This window comes from Ochlerotatus camptorhynchus, unplaced genomic scaffold (genome assembly GCF_037179485.1).
Source record: "Ochlerotatus camptorhynchus isolate MF236.1 unplaced genomic scaffold, CSIRO-AGI_Acam_v1.1 ptg000213l, whole genome shotgun sequence".
NCBI lineage: Eukaryota > Metazoa > Arthropoda > Insecta > Diptera > Culicidae > Ochlerotatus > Ochlerotatus camptorhynchus.
This window is the reverse complement of record NW_027040703.1, coordinates 4,214,372-4,236,943: the sequence shown is the minus strand read 5'-3', so window position 1 is coordinate 4,236,943 and position 22,572 is coordinate 4,214,372. Positions and strand designations below refer to the sequence as shown.

General features: G+C 40.7%; 1 pseudogene; it reads left to right on the top strand.

The window, feature by feature from the left end:
• The window catches only part of LOC135703466 (uncharacterized), a 47,713-nt pseudogene extending 27,779 nt beyond the window's left edge, over nucleotides 1–19,934 (top strand).
• The last annotated feature ends 2,638 nt before the right edge of the window (nucleotides 19,935–22,572 follow it).

Genomic DNA, 22,572 nt, shown 5'->3' with positions numbered 1-22,572 from the left:
CCGGAAAAGTGCGTTTTACCCTCCAAAAAAGTACGCGCACATGAAGAAGGTTCTGACTGAGACGTTTGGTCGCACCGTGAGAAGGGGAAGAATGGCCGCCCCTTCCTCAGAATCGATCTAGACAAACACGCCATCGAGGGGGTCTAGTTTCCTGCTATTTTGAAGGGACCTGTTGATGGTGGTGGATGTCTCTAGAAGGTAGATTTGTATCGGATTTGTTCCCTGATTTGTACAAGGTGCCATCCGGTTGGCCTTGGCCGTGAATGTGTCTGGTTGGGGGAACTACCCTAGTTGTAATAATTGTATGAAAGTAATTTTGTGTTGCTGACTGAAGGCTGACCTAGTTTAATGAATCAATGCTGAAACTTCCACAAGAAGGGTGTAATCGATGAATGTTTTATGACCTTCAAGGATCTTTGTTTGCTTGTTAATTTCAAATTAACTCTCATGCTACTGTGGCACAGCATCGACACGCATTTTGCAGGTTTTGTAGTATGACTGTTAATAGAGTATTACAAGTTTTCCAGAAAATTGCTTCGCATGTTCATCAAGAAAACTCAAAATGGCATAACGAAACTCACAAACTCCATGCATACATAAATAAAAACTTAATCCCGAAACGAATTCAGATCCCTTCGCTGGATGACAAACCTGTCATCCGCAAGATTTGATTTTGAAAATTAATTTCTCAACTCATCACCGATGAAGCATCACCTGGATCCCACTCTTGCCATCAACTGAGCAAGCATAAATTCATCCATTCGTGTTCACTTCCAGCCGTTACACATCGACAGATGCAAGTAATTAAAAATAATTAAAATGCAGAGACATCTGATCTGCTCAGTTGTCTACTTCTAGCGTGAAAAAAGCATCTTTACCAGTCATGCAAGCATCAAATTTTCCCTTTATTCTGGTGAAACAGCTTTGGAAAAAAAATAAACTTGTTTTATTATTCTACTTTCTGCCATCGGCTACAGGTAAGCTACACTCAGGTCGGTCATTATTATTGTGGAAACATGATGTTTTTTTGTTTCGCTACAATCGTATCATATATTCTTCCTCTAAAGTCCCGCAGCCAACGCAAGCCCTACCGGTATGCAAATGAGAGGATCCTAGCAAAAGTTCACCTTGGTTTTCACACGTACACTTCGCAACCGCGTGGTACAATTTCACTAAATGTGATGAGCGATGATGGTTTTGTTCATTTGTTGGCATTAGTGCTGCTGTATGATTCAACATGATGATGGGTATGTGGATGTATGCTCGATCCATTTTCTCGTCAGGACTCGTACTTCTACTTATGGCAAAGGGTGCGAGTCGGCATTACCGGCTCAAGTTATCCCACGATGATATAGAATGATTGTAAATGTTGCTCACGTATCAGCCATGGGTAATTTCAGAAGATGTTGGAAAATAAAATGAGATGAGATGATTTTTATGCTAAAGTTGAATGAGAGCTGTTTTGTGTTTGAATCATGCTCGCATTCATCCTCATTGAGCTTATACCGAGTAGCACAAAATTTCAGCAGCTTGATTATGACTGAAATAAGTCGTTTAGAAGTTTCTGTAACTGATTTGTGACAAGCGTTACAACAACAAAATTAACCAATTATTGAAAAATCCTATTTAATTTTATTGTTTCTATTTACCTGGGAAACATGTCGTTATGGGGAAGCTTACCGGCCCAAAAAAAAAAATATTTTCTGTACATTTTTAATTTTTTTTTTAAACATTGGGAAAAATATCAAAAATCTAAGAAAATCAGTTTCTTCCTTGGATTTTCGTCAAAAATCACATGTAAAAATATGTTTTCTATCTCATCATGAAAAAATAGACTCTCAGCAAAACCGAAAAGTCGATGTTTTGTGTTTTTTTGAGTCTCAACTATCAACGACTCAACGACTATGGACTTAAAAAAAATGTTTTTGCACGTGAACTTTCTTTGAAAAAGTAGAAAAAATTTGATTTTTTTTAGATTTGATATCTTTTTCCAATATTTTTAGAAAAATCAAAACGTTTTTTTTTGTCGGAGCTGTGAGCTTTGCCTTATGGATATGGTATTTGGAGTAATAGCTCATAGTAACGCCATAGAGTCATTTTGAAGACCTTCCAGCTAATTATATAAGCTTTCAAGATAATCAGCGGTTACTGAAAGTTATAAATTAGGGTATGCTATAGGCTATTATGGTGTGTTCCAATGATGACATATGGGTATCCCATAAGCCAGGTCTTAATTGATAAACTTGTTTCAAGCTGCATTTAGTTTATTTCTCATTAATTCTGGGATAAAATTTTTAAAGATGAATAAAATTGGGCCAGAATAATATCATTGTTGGGATCCAGAGACCACGTTCGGTCCGCAGATCATACGATGGGAAACGCTGCCTTAAGGGGAGGTTTACTTGGATTTTTTCAAAAAAATTGATTTTTTTGCATAAAATGAAAGCTACAAGTGTGTAGAATATGTGGCCAAAAGGATTTTACGATCCGAAACATATTTAGCGAGTTATGGCGCTTTGAGTGAACCTTTGTCATGCGCGCTGAGGGACGCAACAAAAACTTTAAACGCGTTTTTCTCGAAACCATATTTTTTATAACAACTTAGAGCATAGGGCTTGAACAAATAAAAATTGCGCTTTGAAGGATACTATTTTTTGTATGGCTTATATCTAAAATGAAAAAAAAATGTTAGTTACTATTTTTTAAGCAAGGTCAAAGTGAGAAAAAAAAGGGGTAAAAAAAGCACTAAATTTTCAAATGTCCATAATTTGGTCAATTTTTGTCGGATTTCGTTCTAGTTAGGTATAAGCCATACACACTTAGAAATTATTATTTTTACACGAGACCTAATTCAGCTTTGACGTAAATCATGGAACGTAAACAAACATGGCATGTAAAATTAAGTGTCCTGAAACTGAAACATATGCAACTCGACGAAAAGTGCGTTTGATTGAATTGATTTTCTGGTCCTTTTCAACTGATTCTTATGTCAAAAGGGCCGCTTGCATGTGTCGGTCTCAGGGCACTGAAATTTACATGTCTTTTTTGTAGTGTGTAGGGAATATTATCAACTTTAACCACAATAAAAAAATTTCATTTCAGTTCACCACCAGAGGGTGTGCACTCGAAGTTCTGCAGCAAAACCTGACTGACACTCCTCCACGCGAGCCACCATTTTGAGCCGCCATTTTGTTTTTTTACCTTCAAAAAATTTCCAAGTATTCAGGAATAGTGGACAAATATAATTATCGAAACCGGAAGTTCGTATGTCTTTTCATTCTCCTGAAAAAAAAAATCCAAAGTTCAACTGTTTTTCAGCCAAATCCAAGTAAACCTCCCCTTAAGCTATTATTGGAACACACCAATATGATACCTTCATCGAAACGTATAGCCATGACTGGTACACCTACCCTACGATTCCAATGTTCAAGTCATCGAGACGTTTTAAACATTATTTATGCAATTTTTTGGCTTCTCATGACTTTTTAGAATACGCTATATAAATCACTGAATTGTATACTCTCGGTATTTCCACCTAACAAATATTTGTACCAGCAATAATCTGCATTGAAGATCATTCGACCTAATGCCGGATACCATGACAAGAGTCATGATAAGGACCCATTATATTAGTATATAAGAAATGAACATGCATTGTATAAGTGAGTTGCAGAAAGACTATAAAAGAGGCACTCAATAAAGGAATGTTTGTGATTGTGAGTCAGAAGTCAGGGGTTGAAACAGTTGACGTTTTTTACGACACTCGCTTCTTTGTCGTGCGCGACAGTCTGTTTGAAATCGTACACTCATGCTCTACCGTCGTCTCTCTCACACAACACAACCGGTAGAACAACATTCGAGCAAAAGGAAAATTTTCAAATAACTATCATGTGACATGTGTGATTTGGTTCTAATTCCTCAATTTGGAATAAATTAAACTATTTATGATCAGAAATGTTTTTCCTAGGACATCATTGCTTGCTATTTTCAGAATTCACACAAGCACAACATCAGCAGCTCTTATTATGAGAAAAACTAAAATACATACATTCGTGACGGTATTCGGCGACAGTGTCGTATGACAGAGCATGTTAAATGACATTTGAGTTTGGTACTGTACTATGATAGCTTGTTTTGTAAGTGTCGGAGGCAAAGACAGTCGATTATCACAGAAAATGTGTCGACTACCGTGACCGCTTACAAGACTGAGTCAGAAGACAATTCTCCACTCGCAAGCGACGAAGTGATCATAATATTGCGCACCACCAAGACACTACCTGTACAGCTTCGTGCAGTTATGCCCCTCGTGCAAAAGTATGGACCGTGAAGCCATCAAAATAGTCAACTGGAACGCTTGCTCGCTCAAGAGCAAAATCATTGAGTTCGTTGATTTCCTCAATGAACATAGCATTGACATCGACGTCACCATCGAAACACACATGAAGACGGAGATAAATGTTCATCTCTTCGATTTTCGGCTCGTAAGGCTAGACCGGACCGGAGTTCGATAGCCGGAGAAATATTGGCTGTCGACTGCTCCCGAGTTTCCAGCTGAAGATGGTCGAAGCGGTGGGTATGAAAGTCTCCACTCATGTCGGCCCTATTATCATCATTGCGGGCTACTGTCCCAAACAAGTCACCATCAGGGACGGGTCGACAGCAGACCTGCGGAGAGACATCATCAGACTAACTCGACGCCGGCCCCGTAACGTGGGTAGATCACCTTTTCGTTGTACGTTACGGGATGTAAGATCTAAAACCGATTCCTAGTCTTGACTACTTCAAACTAGAGGAACAGGATTTTTAAGTAATCATAGGAACACATCTTAGTCCTTGTTACTTTTTATGCCTTGTTGACAGTGATAAGTCCTCGGGTTGCCTGGACCGAGGATGATCTTGAAGCAAGGAAAAAATGAGTTTTTGTAATCAAAGGAACACATCTTAGCCCTTTTACTTTTATGCCCTGTTGATAGTGACAAGACTCGGCTGTGTCCACCGAGGATAATCTGGAAACAAGGAAAAAAATGAGCTAGGTAGATATTTTTCATCTACGTGATCCCTAATCTTTTATTCGCTGTTCTCTAGTTTGAAGTGGTTAAGACTAGGGTTCTGATGCATGGTCATAATCGGTGTCATTGCTAGTTTTTGTTGCTAAGGAATCCAATTTTGACTGACAAAGGGGTGTGCCTTTGGAGGGTGTTTCAACACTCCGAAGGGTATGAATAGCGGGACCTTAAAAATTAGAATCGATTCCTTGCGATGAAGGCAAGAATGACAACTGTATCAAAACCGAATACTTCATCATTTCTCAATAGTGATGAAGTAATACGACATGCACTAAACTAAGGACACGGGATATACTACAATAGATCAAATTACTGGTCGCAGTGGTTTTATGTCCCGAACAAAAAAAAAACTCGACGTCGTGAGAAGTACATCATCGCTGGCAACCCGAACGTCAAACACCAGTATCCAGACAGGTGAGCAATACTCTGAACCTCGACAGATCTACCAAAGACCTTATAAGACTCCGTAACACCATTCGAAGGCAATACCAGCGTTCTGGCTTGCCTGTCTTGAAGACCCATTGCAATCGCCTAACAAAAACCATCCAAGCTAGGATGGTGGACCTCAGAAATCAGAACTTTGCTAACAGGATCCGCTCTCTCCCAGATTGTGCAAAACTAACTAAAATCCTTAAAAATATGCCAAGAGCCATTCCACCTCTGACCCCACTGGATAGTCCTGGCGATAGCTCCTGAAGAAAAGGCTGCCGCGATAGGTCAACACTTCGTCAGCTCCCATAATCTCGGACAAAACATCGTCAGCCCTCACGAAGATGAAGTTGCTGTAAACGCAACCAACCTCCATCAGATTCCTAATATTTTTCCCGAGAAATCCGAGATTACGGCTGATGAACTGTTGGCCTATATCAAATCTTCTAATAACGTGAAGGCCCCAGGTTTCGACAACATCCTGAATCTGGAACTCAAACACTTGAGTTCCACATTCTACAACCATCTGGCACTGATTGAAGGAGTCTGATAATGCTTAATATGTTTGAAGTTCGTGTTCCACTTCTGCACGAGTAACAGAATACCTTTTCTTAGCGCAATCGATACGCTAACTGCTGGTAGCTCGGAGCCGATTTCTCTTCCTGAGACAGTTTTGCCACGGAACTTGGCCACAATAAAAACCTTACTTTTCTTCCATCGCTCAGGCTCATTTTTAAGGCGCCTGTTTTCAACAATTTGTACTTACGGCATCCTTAAATAGTAAAAACATGTCCACTAAACTAAAGAAAATTGTAAATGTCCAGCAATAAGCACTAGATGTAATACCATAAGGTAACTCTAAGACCAGAAGGTCCCGAAGAAACGTGCTCAACTCGTAGTGAGAAAGGTGACTAAAACCATATAGATTCTGGATAAATGGTTCTAATCGTATGTTTCTCAAATTTAGAATGGAACTAGTATGAAAGGGCGATTTTTGCGCTGTCTAAATATCCTTCAATATTGTGCAGCCCTGTTAATCTGAACGACACTTCAAGCATATTAACGAGGCTCATTTTTAATTTGAACTTCTAGTAACCCTATCAGCAGCAGAAAAGCAAGTTTCCCGACCAAAGTTAGAGATCAAATTGAAATCAGAATTTGCTGTTATGATGTAAGTTATTTTGAATACTCCATTTGATCTCATTTTGGTTGACTTAACGGTTAACACAGCAAAAATGAGAGCAAAATTTTACACTGTTGAATCAAACGGAAAACTAATCCTGCTTTCAATGAAATCAATTTGATTACTGATTTTGCATTCATAATGTTTGACTGAATACGGGCCTGGCGTAAATGGTTAGCATCCAAGCTTCTCTCGCTGAAAGACTTGAGCTCAAATGTCACCTCGGGCTGGTTACGAATGACCTAAAATGTGTTAAACAAAACAAATAAACAATAATCGTTAGTTCAACGACAGATTGTTTATTGTTTATCAGTCAACAGGTAAAATGTTTAGCCCAATGACACTTGTTCTACAACTGAATACAAAACTAACGAATAACATAAATTAACATAAAACTCGTTTAAAACTACGCTTATTTGTTTCTCGTGACACGTTGAAATCGTACACATAATAACACCGGTTGAATACACGGGACATGCATCGCAAAGTTTCGTGTAAGCCATAATTGGTTCTTGCCGGAGGGATGGTGATAAACGACAGATGAGCTTAAATTAAATTTTAAACAAGACGTTAACAGCAAAACTTCAAGTTAAGTTGCTTTCATTTAAAATGTCTTGACTGCATAATGAAAGCACAATATAATATCAGACTAATGTCGTGACAATTGTAATCAAAATGAGTATTCATTATGATAGGAACTGCAAACTTTAATATAGATTTGTTTTCATTTTGATAACCGACTTTGCTCGGGTTATGGTAGCCCTATTTTTTTTTTTCCTGTATTTAACGTTGGTCTCTGTTCCGCAATCTAGTGCCAATCACCGACGGACATCGATTGCCATCCATTGACGGCAACCGAATGTGCAGGAAGGCAGCTTCCACACCTGCGTAGGATATCGCACCCATTCACAACACACATGGGCCGGGACCAACGGCTTTACTTCCCTTCCGAAGGAAGACGTGACCAGAGATTTTTATGCCTCAGAAAAATCCCACCGACCTCGGCTGGGGATAGAACCCAGACCCATTGGGGTGTTAGAAAGTAGTCACGCTTACCACTACACCACCGGCGCCGGCTGGTAGCCTTATTTGCTGTTTTGTTTTGATTTTACGTTCTGTTTCGCATTCGCATTACTCTATTTCATGTGCTAGATGACATTTGAGCAATGTTCAGATTGCACGGTGTGCAGATTGGCAGTGTTAGAAATAAAAAGTAGAAGGGTCTGTGCCTAGGGGCACGAACGGAAGCTTGACGTAGGACCGCTAGTGGACGGAATAAATGTGAAGAGCATTTAGTTCTTATAATTGATCAATTATCTATTATCTCAACTCTTTCCGTTTTTGAATTGTAGGCGTACCAAATTTGTAGTATTTTTTTTAAAGAGAAATTTGATAAACAGAATCAATCAAAATCAATCAAAATCACTTGCACCCCTGCTTCCAAGTTTAGTTACAAGATTACAACTCTGCAGAGCATTTTGTGTGGTCCTTGGGGGCTTGTGGTTTTGAATATAGACAAACAAGAACAGATAAATTCTATTCCAACTCTTTACTGATGTAAGCTTGATGGCCCTGAAAAGGGCCGTTTTATTGAAGAGGACATCCATGGCCACTTACGCTTGGTGTGTTTAGTGTAGGTGACAGCATCACGGACCTCATTTTCCAGGAACACCTTCAGCACACCTCGTAGATCAGACCGGAGATACGTTTGACACCACCACGGTGAGCCAGACGACCGATGGCGGTTATCTCGAAGAACTTAGCGATGACGCTTGGCGCCTCCTTTACCAGACCTTTTCCTCCTTTGCCACGACCAGTCAATTGTTGCTTGCACACCTAGTGAAGGAGTGGACTAGCCACCACCTTCCTACTGCTGCTATTGCTGTTCACCACGCCGTCCGAAGCGAAAATGAGCTAATGCCATCGACTTCGACTTAAATGATCTATATTTCTTGAATTTGTGTGGTTTACATGTATAACTTATCAAGTGACACAGATGCGTCTTTTCAACTTTAGTTCTTGTGAAATTTCAATTATTATTAATTACAGTTCCTAGTCCTATCAGGCCTGTTTTAGAGAATGACCACCTTGGTGGGATTGGTTTGTTTGAAAATTTGAAAAAGGAGACTACTTATAACTACTATTTACAACTACAACTAACCTACAACTACTATATACACCTAATCTCCTATATACAAATTGCTTATCAAAGCATGTTCTGATAAATGACATTTTTGTGCAAATTTAGTCTTAATTTCGTTAATTCTGGAATCTATTTTGGCAATGCCTGCCTCTTCGTGTAAATTTGTTATTCTAGTGTCAAAAGGACGATCAAGTACCACCCTCAGCACTCTATTCTGAGCGACCTGGATTTTGTTCCTGTGAGTCTGTGCACATGATTCCCACACCGGAGCTGCGTAGAGGACCGCAGGTGCTATGATTTGTTTGTAGACGGCCAGTTTGTTCACCCTTGAGAGGCGGGATCTGCGGCAAATCAGCGGAAACAGACACCTAACCAAGGCAGAACACTTGACTACTGTTTTCTCTACATGCGAACGGAAGAGGAGCTTTTCATCGAGCAACATCCCGAGATAGGTTACTTCGGCGGACCACTCAACCCTTGTGCCATCCATGATTACAGTACAAGATGGAGCCGGTTTCAGTTTGGGCGATTGCCGATGGAGGAACATGATCGCTTGTGTTTTGGTGGTATTGATTTTGATTTTCCACGTGGTGGCATAATCAGCAAAGGCGTTAAGGCATCGTTGAAGTTTGTTCGTTATTTCGCGAGGCATCATTCCTTTGACGGCTATTGCGGTATCATCTGCGAACAGGAAAAACACGCAACCGTCACCGAGGGGAGGAATGTCGGAAGTGTAAATGCTGTAAAGCAAGGGGCCCAGCAGACTACCTTGCGGGACTCCTGCTGGGATCGAAAACGTGTCTGAGAGACAACCATTCAACGATACCTTAAACGACCTTTGCTGGAGGTAGTTACGGGTGATTTTAATAAGATGTAAAGGAAAGTTGAAGTTACAAAGCTTGTACACAAGTCCATCATGCCAAACATTGTCAAACGCCTTTTCAATGTCTAACAAGGCCATGGCTGTGGACTTGGATACAGCTTTGTTACTTCGGATGTTATTCAACACCCGTACTAGCTGATGATTGGTGGAGTGCCCCTTTCTGAATCCAAACTGTTCCGGAAGGAGAATGTTATTTTCCTCGACAAACTTGAGCAAACGATTGAGAATGAGTTTCTCGAACAATTTGCTCAGCGCTGAAAGGAGGCTGATTGGTCTGTAGCTTGAAGGCAATGTTGGATCCTTACCGGGCTTGCGGATTGGTATGATTTTTGCTACTTTCCAGATGCTTGGAAAGTAGTGCAGTTCCAAACATCTGTTGAAGATAGCGGTTAGAAGAGACTACACTTTCATGCTGAGTCTCTTCAAGATCAAGTTGAATATACCGTCAAACCCGGGAGCCTTCATGTTCTTGGTGCATTTCAGCGCTGAGCAAATTTGTTGTACTGTAATCATATCCGCCGGTGGCACGACACAAGGGGAGGCATCAAGGTTGTGTAGGCATTGCACAACCTGATCATCGAGCGGACTTTGGATATTCGAGCCAAGCAAATGCGATGAAGCGACATGCTTGCCGATCGCATTTGCTTTCTCCTGTTGGGTGATTAAAAGCCGATCGTCATCATTTTCGACTTTGAGAGGTGGAACGGGTTTGGGATGATTTTTCAGGACCTTGGCTACCTTCCAGAATGGTCTGGAGCGGTCGTCCAGATTCTGGACAACACGCCCGAAACTTTCATTTCGGAGTGAGTCCATTCTGGAAGCAATCTGCCTGTTCAGATCGGCCATTTCACGTTTTTTGCCCAGGTCTCCAGTCCTCTGAAACTGGCGTCTACGCACATTTCTCAATCGAATCAATAATTGGGTGTGGGAATCAATAGCAACAAACTTACCCCTCACAGGAACTTGTCGAACGCATGTCTCGTCAGCCTCGGATATGGCCTGTTGGAGTCCTTCCAACGCCCGGTCGATGTCATCTACGGTGTCGAGCAGTGGATTTTCATCGATGTTGCTGTCCACCATTCGACCGTACTGCACCCAGTTGACATGGTGGTAGTCTTTACGCAGGCAGCCTCTAGCAGGAACCACGTTGACACCGACTTCAGTCACCACCGGTTGGTGGTCGGAGCTGAGATCGTTGTGCGCCTCCGGCTTGGATAGTCCGATGTTTGACAGGAAAAAGTCTAGCGTGGAGGGATTTCCCGCTGGAGAGATGAAAGTTGGTTCGTCCGGAAATTGCACTGTGTATAATCCATGTTGTGCGTGGTCGAACAATAGACATCCGTTTCGATTCCTCTGGTAGTTCCGCCAAGCTTCATGGCGGGCGTTCAGGTCGCCCCCAACGATGAATCGGGAGCTAGTACGGGTGATGGCGGTCAGGTCCTTCTTGAATTGGATTCCTAATCCGTTGCTTGCGGTACACTGGCGTGGGCAGTAAACAGCGATGAACCGGACGTTTCCAGTTGGTGATTCCACCTCCACACTAATGGCCTCGATGATAGAAGTGCGGATGTGGGGCAGAGTGCAAAACTTGATTCCCTTTCTGACGATGACCGCTACACCACCCCCCCTGGAGCTGGTGCGATCAAGCCGGATAATGTTGTGGTCAGGCAACCAGAAGCTGTCACCGAACTTTAGGTGGGTTTCGGTTAGAAGACCCACGTCGATGCTATGCTTGCGGAGGAAGTCGGCAAGCTCAATCTGTTTAGCTCTTACAGAGCAAGCGTTCCAGGTAGCGATGGTTAGCGGTTTAGACACCATATTGGATGATGAACTTACCGAGCACTTGGATCTGTTCGGGCTTATTGCGGCACTTACGTAGAGCACCGGTCATGTTGATAAAAATCTCCATCAGTCGTCTGCTGAGAACAGATCGGGATTGTTTGTTTGAGCTGTTGGTTGCCTCCAGAATCCAGGGGGGGGATGGAGAGCTTTGTCCAGCAGAAGATCCAGACGTTTCTTGAGGGGGCGCGGATCGCACCCTGGGATTCGCTTGTCCACGAAGAGGTGGAAAGTCCTCTGTCCTGAAAGCCGGGGCCTTATCCTTCCTTCGTGCTGGTTGATTGTTGGTGGACGCTTGATTTCGGATGCGCTTGAAATCCTCGCGTTTAGGGCACTGCTTGTTGGATCCTTGGTGAGCACCACCACAGTTGGCGCATTTGGACGCCACAGCTTCATCCGCAGCACATTCGGAGGTGGCATGGTCTTGAGCGCAATTTCCGCAGCGTGGCTTAATGTTGCAGTTGCGGGTACCGTGTCCGAAGTTCAGACACCGCTGGCACTGAGTCACATCGCGATGGCCGCCACGGTATGACTCCCAGCGAACGATGATGGAATTGATGGACCGGATGGCTTTCAGTGCGTTGAGCGTCACCGTTCCCTTCTGGAAGTGTACCAGGAAAAGGCTATCCGGATACGCCTTCACATTCTCGTCTCTTCTTGTCATTCGATACACGGCACTTGGGGCCAGCTTGTACCGGTCCCTGATTTCTGATTCGATAAACTTCGGGTCGAAGTTTGGTAGGCCCCTGATGACGACCTTGAACGGCTTCTCACCGGGAATGTCGTGGGTAAAGAATTCCACCTTGGAAGTCCTCAGGTGGGTGACGACCACGTCAAACTCCGTTTTGGTACGGAGCATCACTTTAGTGCCGACTCTGCCCAACTTGTATTCGGCTTTAACACCCAGCGTCGCTAGATCCGCAATGAGCACATTAAGATGGGCATTTTTCACTACCAATGGAGGTAGCTTCACTTTTGCCGTGCTCATTTCGGCAGTATTCACGGTTTCGGCAGCGTCACCGAAATCTCCAACATCGCTGATGTTCGTCGCAGTGACATCGGACTGGCCTCGGTTCTTCTTCCTCTTCTTACTGCGTTTTTCCAACACAGCTGGCTGGATATTCCCATCCATGGGGAGAACAGCAAACCTGTTCGAGGTAGGCACACCGGAGCTTCCTTCTCCGGGGTTCTGGACCTTCGCCGGGCTTCGCAACCGAAGCTTCCCCATTACGGGGCACACACACACGCACGACAAACCGCGAAAGAGAGAGCGCGAACACTATCGCAATGAACTTTTCAAACAACTCGAGAGAGCGAGCTAACACCGAACTGAACTGCTTGACGATCAAGCAGAGGAGCTAATGCCATACAGCAGCGCTCTTTTATATATTTTCAGGTTAAAGCAGAATGATGTGCACCCAAGTGGTATTAAAGCTACAAAGACTCCTCCCATTATGAGTAGTTTGCTATCAAGTAACTACACTGGCTCTTTTCTTTTTGCGTACACGGCGAATGAGAACAACCCAAATTTGAGTTTAGTACACTCATAATCGCCAGAAGTGCAGGAACTCAGCGATGAGTAAATTTGTCTCATGGTTTGCTGTGGAAAACCTAAAAAATCTGTCAGAAAATGAGGAAATTGACGAAAATTTTATTCAGTCTCGAAGTAGTACAAATAGGCTGAGTGAATCCAATCTTTACTTTTCTCAAATTCGGGAATTTTTTCCTGGAAAATCCAGCAGGCCTGGGTCCAATCTCAGTCGGTGCCACCGGCATGTTCTAAGGCATAACATCTCTGATCACGCCTTCCTTCGGGAAGTAAAGCCGTTGGTCCCCGGTTGAGTTGATGGGTCGATTGGTAGAGTCCAGGTGTGGGAGCTGCCTCCCTGGCGTCGGTAGCATTGGAGCTCAGTACGGAAAACAAACCTCGCGTCACTTTTCAATAGGTCCTATCTACATTGATCGATTCTCTTCATCGACACTCTCTTTCGTAAATAACTCGGCTTCACAAATGTTTCTTGCCGTCTTCCTCGAATTAGATGCTAGATTGTTGCTTCTTCCATCGAAAATATCCGGCCGTGGCGATTCAAAGTTGATCAAGGTTGATCAAAATAATTTGCACCCCTGCTTCCAGTTTGATTACATGAGCAGTTTGTGTGATCGTTGGTTCTGAATATGGACAAACAGGCAGATGAATTCTATTCCTACTCTTTACTGTAATAAGCTTGGTGGCCCTGAAAAGAGCCGTTTTGTTGCCAAACTTGGTGATGATTTAACCTCCGAAACCAAACAGAGCGCGTCTCTGTCACATCAAAACGTAGATGACATCCATGGCCGCTTACGCTTGGCGTGTTTAGTGTAGGTGACAGCATCACGGATCTCATTTTTCAGGAACACCTTCAGCACACCTCGTAAATCAGACCGGAGATACGTCAGACACCGCCACGGCGAACCAGACGACGAATGGGGGTTATCTTGAAGAATTTGCGTTTGGTTCTGAATATGGCGATGACTGTGCAAAATATTACGCAATTCCATCCTCCCTATTCGCACGCGCCCGAGGATCGGAGGCGAATGCCACTTCGACTTGTTTCGTCTACCTACTACTCTCTGACGACTGTGCTGGGGAAGCAGCATTTGCATGTAGGTAATTGGTGGATTTGTTAGTTAATTCGACGCTTTTGGACAATGCTGGACATTTACCAGTTTTTCAATAGTTTCTTGTTTAAAATCAACATTCGGAAGCATTGTTATCGATGCGTAGCCATATTTATGATCGATTGGTGATAAAATTATTGAAATTGGACCAGGGGCAGCTGAGTTATTAACGTTCAAAATATTTCTTAATTTGTTACATGTTCCATTTTAGGTTTTCACAAAGTGTACCCCCATATAGAAATTAAAGACGTAGTCCTACGTCAAAAGTGATCAGATTAAGAACGGTCAGACTACCGGGGGTCCACGGTACTGCTGAAAATTTAACAGCTACGGAACTATGAAGAGCTTTGAGTGGGTTGGTTTATTTCCTTTAAATTCCGTTATAATTGCTTATCTTTTGACAGATACGCGTATTTCGTCTACTACTTGCAGACTTCATCAGTGCCAAGTGCTCAACACCACACCACACCAGTGGTGTTGAGCACTTGGCACTGATGAAGTCTGCAAGTAGTAGACGAAATACGCGTATCTGTCAAAAGATAAGCAATTATAACGGAATTTAAAGGAAATAAACCAACCCACTAAAAGCTCTTCATAAAGGGATTCCGTTAAGAGGTTCGACAAATTTAAAGGATTAGCTACGGAACTGTTTGAATGGCGAAGGAGCCAGTCGGATGATGTTATGTTTGATATAGAGCATTTGCAGCGGGACTCGACTTTTCATTTTCGCCCAGATAGATAACGTCAACATCTGAGTAAACTTTACGCAGTTTCCTTCAAAAGTAAAGGGTAAAAAGGTTGAAATTTAAGTTTTCAGATTTTTTCGGATATCACGTACTTTGAAAATTCATAACTCATGAGCCAAGCATCGTAGAAATAACTTTGCATAGTAAAACGGTAAGGAAGTTATCTCAGCAATCCACAAAAAATATAATCTGAAAAAAAAATTTCACGAAAATCAGGAAAAACCATTGTCAGAGTAACGAAAATTTTCCCAATGTTTTTGTCATGCATCAATACTTCTTATCTTTCACTGGTGAACATTTCAGGGTGATGTCTCGTACCAGTCTTAAGTTATGACCAAACAACTATCGACCAGCCATAGCAAAGTCATGTAAATAATCGTTTTCTTCTTTTTTGGGAAGTTCTCCATAATAAAGTTTTGTTTACAAAGCTGATGGGCCCTTTTTAATTGTTGGTCAAGAATTTATTGTATCGCATAAATCGAGGGGTTTCTACCAAGCTTGTAAGGTGATCGGTAATTATAAATAACCACAAATTAGGCCGAACAAATATCTATTTTTCTTTTGTCAAACCCAAGCAAGCACAATTGTTGAGAAAACTGGGTTTACATCCACAAAAGTACGTTTTTTATAGAATTTTGGGTTTCTTGATCAACGGCTCCGTCCTTTTATAAACAGGCTTGGATGTTATGGAATAGATCTTTGTGGATTGGATTTTGGTTCAATCTTTTGAAATTTGTGCTTGGATTTTATAGAATGGAAGGACGAACCTGGTTAATATTCACAAAAGAAGGTATTTTCAAAGAAAATTAATTTTTCTGTTTTTCCGAACTGAATTTTGGCTTCTAACTTTGAAAAATTGGCTTGTATTTTAATAGATGTTGCTGAATCCATACGTGAGGGTTGAATTTCTTCAATTTTTGAGAATACCGAGTTTAAATTCACAAAAGTACGTATTTTCATAAAAACTTTGATTTTCTGTTCTGCCAAGTTGAATTTCGGCTCCGATCTTTGAAAATAGACTTGAATTTTATAGAATGGACTTTGCTGAATCCGTACGTGATGGTATATTTTTTGAAGCATGCACATTTTTTTAGAAAACTGGGTTTTAATTCTCAAAAGTACGTATTTTCATAGAAATTTGGTTTTTCGGTTCTGCCGAATTGCATTTTGGCTCTTTAAAAAATAGGCTTGTATTTTTTAGAATGCACCTTGCTGAATCCATACGTGAATGTTGAACCGGGTTTGTAATTCGAAAAGGTTTTTTGTTTGTTTTCCTTTTCTGCTAAGTTGGATTTTGATACTGTCCTTTGAAAGTTATGCTTATATTTTATAGAATTGACCTTGAATTCATATGTGATGATTATTGTTTTAAGCACACACAAGCATGGAAAAAATCATTCACGTAACGTTCAATTTGAAATCAGCAATGAACATTTTTTCGCTGTGATAAACAATCTCCGCAGCCCTGCCTGTGGAGAGTTACGCGTTCACGCAACAGGATAAGATGGAACGAAAACATGAAAAGGTTGACAGCGTTCATTGATGTTTATGTTCATCCATTGATTCATTCCCACGTTACTTGCTTCGCATTCTGAATGATTGTCAAAAGGATCGCAAATGAATGCATTCTTTCGTTCGCAAAGATTCTTCGCGAAAGATTCTAATCGCATAACGTTGCCGTGTTTTATTTAGCCAGAAGTGTACTTCTGTGTGCTGTTTCAATTTTACTAAATCATCAACCCGTGATCGCAAAAATCAAAGTAAGTAATCGACAATATAATAGATCTCTGCAATTCATATACACATATATACTATTAAAATTTCCAGAATGAAACGACGTTGTACCAACAATCAATACGAAACTGACGATTTTGAATTGGCTCACTACTTAACTAGCCTATTGGTCCCAAGCAAATCGACTAACGTACCCCATTATGGTATAAATTCCAGTACTACACTATGTTTGTTTTGATTAGCTATGAAAGTTTGACAGATAAAATGAGGGGTTAGTGGATTTTCCTATGTTTCGAGGGGTGAATCGATTAGCTTGGGACCGAAGATAGTACCAGAGCTGAGCCAAAAAGTTGAGCTCGTTTCTTCTGGACCTTCTGGTCTTAGAGTTACCTCTATGGTTGTACGCAGAAAAACACCCTACTGCAGGTTATCCAGGTGGAAAACGGGAAGTTCCTTTGCAAAGCCAGTGAAAACTGTAATTATAAGCAAGATACGCTTATGCCGGGGAATTTTAAAAGGCATATTTTTAAAATGCACCAGGATGTTTACGCGGCAATGGATTTACCTGCTCCGCCAACTGAGAAAGCAGCCGAACCGGCTAAGAAAAAATCTTGAAAGCTACCTGTGGAAACGAACAGAGAAACCGTCCTTCTTGGCACTTTGCAGTTAGCTACTGTCAATCACCTCCCACATTCGTTCCCAGAAATGAAAGGATTCAAAACATTGGTAGGTCCTCTCTATGATGCCACCGGAATCACTGCCAATCGTAAAACTGTGGCCGGTTTGGTGGACAACTCAGCATGTATAGCTCGGCAGCTCATATCAGCAGAATTCAAACAACAACCGCTGATAACAATCGAAGTTGATGGAGCATCCAGAGGAAGCCGCCACTTCGTTGGAATCAGTGCGCGAATCATTATTGATTATAAAGTTGTAGTTCGTAATCTCGGTAAATATGTTTCTGATCAATTCACTAACCAACTAACGTATAAGTTTATCGTACACGCTAGAGGAACTTTTGTGTTAACAAAACATTACAACGGGAGTGAGACAGGTTAGAAAGGCCCAAGAAAAATACCTTACAACTAAACCCTTAGGGCTAACAAGAATTTTTTTTCCCTTGTTCGCCAGTGCAGTGGTCCAGGATACAAAATTATCAAGACAAAAGTTAGGTCAATCCTAATTTTTGAAACGACCAAAAGATTTCAAGCATAAAAACTTCACTCAAGACTCCAAATCTATAAAACTTACTAAAAGTTCTGTCTTCCTAATTTTCAATCCTAGAGCACTGTGCAGTGTTGATTTTTCGAAGCATGAATCGACGTAAGCAACCTTTGTAAGGTAAAATTTGATAGTCTTTGAAATTTGCTCCAGACTTCGGCGAATGGTGGGATGCTATGAAGTGATCTGCAAAATATCTGAGGATTTTTTTTTTTTTCCTTTTTAAATTTATTAAATTTGTTTTGCTTTAATTATAATTCTAGCCATCAAAGAGACTCAAGAAAGGCAAACGAAGGAAAACTTGAAGACGCTGATAGAAAATGTATTGGGTGATTTCGAAGTTAAACTGCATCAGGTGTATGCCGTCACTCACGACAACGGAGCAAATATGGTTGCCTCTGTTTCCGAGATGAAGAAGTCACTCGAGAAAGCTAACATCGATCTAAAATTTCTTACGGATCAAAGTTTCGAAGACACCTGCGATGAGGATATTGATCGGCCTGATACGGTAGATGGTGCGGATGAGCAAATCGAGGCTGACGATGCTGACTCCGAGGCAGATGATGAAGATGATGATTTTAATAATGGCAAAGATGGAAGAAATGAAACAACGGAGACTCCACCGGTCTCCACAGATCCCTTTGATGCCTCGATGCAGGACATTTTGGGTAGCGTTCGATGTGCAGCACATACTGCACAGCTGGCAGTATGGGACGTTATCAAGCCGTATGAAAAACGAATCCGAAAAATTCAAAAACTGGTTATTAAATTACGACAAACTGAATACCACAAATTCGTCAAGCAACATGATGCCCACCTTCCACCGATCAGTAATAAGACCCGATGGAACAGCACCTATCTGATGTTGAAGTCTCTATTGAAGCAAAAACAATTCTTCAGCATGCTTAAAAAGGCTTATCCGGAAATTGGTAAGTATGCGATTTTTTATAATGTTTTTCATGATTGCTCATAAAGATTTAAAATAGTGCTTTGAACTTTATTACACCTCTTCCCCATCGTTGCGTATTTTTCTATATCTTATACATGGCTCGTCATAAAACAAAGAACTTCCCTCTGCTCTTTAAACGTTGTTTTTAACGCTGCAATTGACAATCACTCAATTAGTTTTCTTTTTAATGATTACAGATTTCTCACCACATTGGAAATTCATTGAAAGATTTTGCGAGGCATTTGAAGCACCATTTGTTCTCACCATGCAACTTCAAAAGCGACACGTCGTATTGAGCGATTTCTATGCATACTGGCTAGTATGTCAGGCGAAATTGATTAGGTTGAAAGAAAATTGTTTAGCTCAACGACTACTGGAAGCATGTCAACGGCGTTTACAGAAGCTCACTGAATCAAATCAGTTCAAGGCCTGCGCATATCTTGACCCTCGATTCAATTTCCTGGGATCGAAAAGAATTTCATCGAAAAATAAAGAGCTTGTACAAGTAGGTTTTTTTCTGCAGCTCATCATGTCTCTACTATGTTCTTATATGATATTTTTTCCATAATTTTGTAGGAGTTTCTTATTAAACTGCATGGTTGCGTTAACGGAGAAATCGATCAAACTGTTGATGCTCCAAGTATCCACACGGATAAAGATGATCTGGAGACTATTTTGGCAGGATTTTTTGACGAGGATTCACAAGGCAGCTCATCGTTGACAAGTAACACTTCTTTTGCTCAAAAACTGAAGCAGCTTGAGACGAGAGAGAAGGTACCCATCATTGAAACGTCGCGCCCAGGTCCATCTACCAGCTATGAGAAACCAGTGCATTTTGATCTGCTAGCATACTGGGAAGGTCAGAAGTTCACAAGCCCTGAACTTTGCAGAGTGGCTATGATTGTTTTATCGGCTTCAGCTACGCAGGTTTCAGTCGAGCGTGGTTTTAGTGCGTTGAAGTTAATGTTGAGTGATCAAAGAATGAATCTGACGGCTGGTGCTATCGAAAATGCTTTGCTACTCACACTTAATCCAGACATTCTTCCTCGAATCGTGGCTTCGATTGATGGAGATCATATCTAGTAGATGATCTGTTTTTGAAGAAATAAAATCAAATTAAATAATCATATTTTGCACAAAATAATATCTCGATCTTTTTTATTGTTACCGATGTCACAAACAGACAGACGAAACATTCCAGAAACTGGTGCCAACCTTATTCATCCGTGAACTTGTGTAGCCAAAATTTTGCATATTGTTCATAGGTGTGGATATGTCTCGTGAGCATAACGCAAAACTTGTTTTTTAAAGGACGTCGTATAACGGTAAAATAGCGACGTTACATCTTCATTTGAATGTACTCTGAGAGACCACGATTGCATGGCTTTTATGTTGTCTAGCCTCTAGGGATCCAACGGCTGATTGACAATGGCACTCAAAAGTCGATCATATGTGAATTTGGCGGTCAATTTTACCAAGGGAAACTTGTTGGACTAAGGAATACCGTGAACGCATTGCTCTGTGATGAAGTTCTAACGACCGGTTCCTTGAAGAACACTATAGCAAAAATAAACTTTGTACCTATTACTGCAAAAAATGACATTTTGCGAAATGCAAATCCACAGCAAGCAAAAAATGTTGCAAAATTGGAGTCGGGGGGATAGTTGTGCCTTGATGCTGGGGTAGCTGGAGAAGATGCAGTGCAACTTTTCACATCAAGAAAGACACCAACATTCTAAAAGAACATAATAATCAGTCTAAATTGCCATTTTTTGTCTGGCTGATGGTAAATCGCTGGTACTGGTTCCGGGTAGACTGTCTCTGTGAATCGCTTGCACAGAACTTGCTGTCGTGAGCCGAATAATTGATTTGGTGTTTCAAGGGTTATTTGACAAGCTTCATGTTTTTTGTGCTAAAAGGAGAAGAAGCTGTGTTATTGGGTAAACGGAACGATGGTCTATTTCTTCTGAAACAATTATCGGATCGGGAGTTCGTAGTAGACCCAAAACACGTGCACTGCGAACTTTTCCAGTATTTTTAAAATTATTAAAATGACGTTGAAACACTTCGACATTAAAACCGCCTACTTGTATGGTAAACTAGATCAGTAGTTATGTATGCATAGACTCAAGAATGCAATCGTGCATTCATACATAACAAAAAAATTCACGTGTGAACGTTCACGAAACAATCTTGTGAATCCCATTCTGGCAAAAGAATGACAATCATGCGCATTCATCTGCTTTGATGTCATTCATTTTCTCGACTCATTCCTTTGGGGTTCATCTGTATCAACGTTCAGGTTAGTTCATTTGGAGAGATTTCATTAATTTGTGAGCGAACGGAAAGTAGCTGCCAAAACAATGAGCTGAGTTACCAAGAGTAATGTGAGTGAATGACCATTTCCATCCTTGAGCACACACAAAGCCCGGTTTAAATTGACAAAACTACGTATTTTTGTTAAAATTTGGTTTTTCTGTTCAGCCAAAATGGATTTTAGCTCCTTCCTTTGAATATTACGCTTGGATTTTGTTGAATAGATCATCCTGAATCCATGCGTTTAGTTAGATTTTTTGAAGCACGAACAATTGTTGAGAAAACTGAGTTATATTTGGATAGGGAGGAAGTATCGAAAACAGAACTTTTTTTTTCATTAGAACTGTTACGTTTGTGGTATTCCACTTGATGGTTTATCCGGAATTTATCAATACCCAAAAATCAATTGCTTTGATCCTATTCATCTACATTATTACCGATGTTCTTCCTTGAAAGGATACAAGAACTTGATAAATCGAGTATTACACATTATAAAGTCAACATTTGTGGCAACAGTGTCAAATATCACGGCTTCAAAGAAGTATAAGGCTAAAGCGGAGGCCAAGAAAAAATGTTAGCGTTTGAAATATACGGTTTAGATAACGAATTTCAAATGCCAAATTTCAAAATTCGACTGATGCGAGCATCGAGTGACAAAAGAAAAACTGTGATTTGTTCCGGCCTTATTAAAATATTTAGTGATTTTTGAATTACTCAGTAATTTCAATGTAATAAAAATAATTATGGGTAATTTATGAGTAATTTCAGTAATTCCTACTGCTTGGAAAATAATTTGATAATTTAAATATACTTAAACTGTAATTTGAGTAATTTCATAAATATTGTACACTGCAATTATTAAATTCTTTATTATTCTCTATAAATTTTATGATTTTAGTTGTTTTAGGTATACTTTACTATTGAATTAGTGGAAATCGAATTTAGATATTAAAAAAATGAAAATCTGAACAAAATAGGGGCCACATTATGCAACCCTCGATGCAACCAAATCAAATCGACGTGTTCATATTAGGGGCGATCCATTTATTATGCCCCCCCCCCTTTTGTTACGTTTTTTCCTATACCTAATGCATTGCTTGTCACAAAACCATAAACCCCTCTCCCTCGCCCACCGTCTTTAAGTGTGACATAATATATGCATCACCCCTTAGCACGATAATCGAGATTTGATTGCCAGCTTTGTTGACATTCGCATCAGCGCGCGTAAATGTCCAGATCCAAATCAAAACAAAAGCAACACACGAGTCTTGCTATATTGAATTACATTATTCACAGTCAAAATTCAGATTTTTCAATGAAACTTTTTTTTAACTCAGTTTGAAATATGAGTATAACATGATTCCAGTTTTGTTTTTTGCTGGGCAGCTCATTTTTAATAATCGAG